Source organism: Elaeis guineensis, chromosome 4 (assembly GCF_000442705.2).
Source record: "Elaeis guineensis isolate ETL-2024a chromosome 4, EG11, whole genome shotgun sequence".
In the NCBI taxonomy this organism is placed as follows: domain Eukaryota; kingdom Viridiplantae; phylum Streptophyta; class Magnoliopsida; order Arecales; family Arecaceae; genus Elaeis; species Elaeis guineensis.
The window spans coordinates 26,761,087-26,762,158 of record NC_025996.2 but is presented as its reverse complement, the minus strand read 5'-3'; positions in this window follow the sequence as shown (position 1 = coordinate 26,762,158).

The window sequence follows — 1,072 nt, the reverse complement described above, 5'->3', positions numbered from 1 at the left end:
TACTGTTCAAATTTGAATTTCAAATTTAAATACATGCATGCTATATATCATATTTAGATCCTAGTGTAGGATAAATTTATGTTAATTAATTAGATTAATTAATATTTTTTCGCTGTAAAATCGTGATTTTGAAAAAATTTTAAAATTATCATTTTACCCCTGCACTGAATTTCTCCCCACATGTGTGTGTATGTATGTGTGTGTGTATGTGTATACATGTGTATATGTATATGTGTGTATATATATACATACATACATATATATATGTGTGTGTGTGTGTGTGGATATGCATGTGTGTGTGTATATATATATGTATGTATGTATGTATATGTGTGTGTGTGTATGTATGTATATGTGTATGTATGTGTGTACATGTGTATATGTATATGTGTGTATACATACATACATACATACATACATACATACATACATATATATATATATATATATATGTGTGTGTGTGTGTGTGTGTGTGTGTATGTATGTGTGTGTGTGTGTGTGTGTATGTGTGTATGTATGTGTGTACATGTGTATATGTATATGTGTGTGTATATATATACATACATGCATACATACATATATATGTATGTATGTATGTATGTATATGTATATATAGTATGTATACATATATATATATATATATATATATATATATATATATATATATATATATATATATATATATATATATATATATATATATATGTATGTATGTATACATACTATACACACACATACATACACACACACACACATATATATATAGATATATATGTGTGTGTGTCTACACACACATATAATAATTTAAAATATTTTTTATTTTTTATCATACTATTTATACTTTTATTTTTAAAAAAAATATAAAAATAAGAAAATAATACTTAACACGTGGCATTGTAAGATATGATCTTATAATCTTATGTGTCAATGCAGAGTACCACCCCAAATATTGATGTATCGCTTTACAATTATTATATAGATATTGATAGATTTAAAATATTCTTTATTTTTTATCATACTATTTTTATTTTTATTTTTTATTTAAAAATATTAAAAAAAACTTGACATGTGG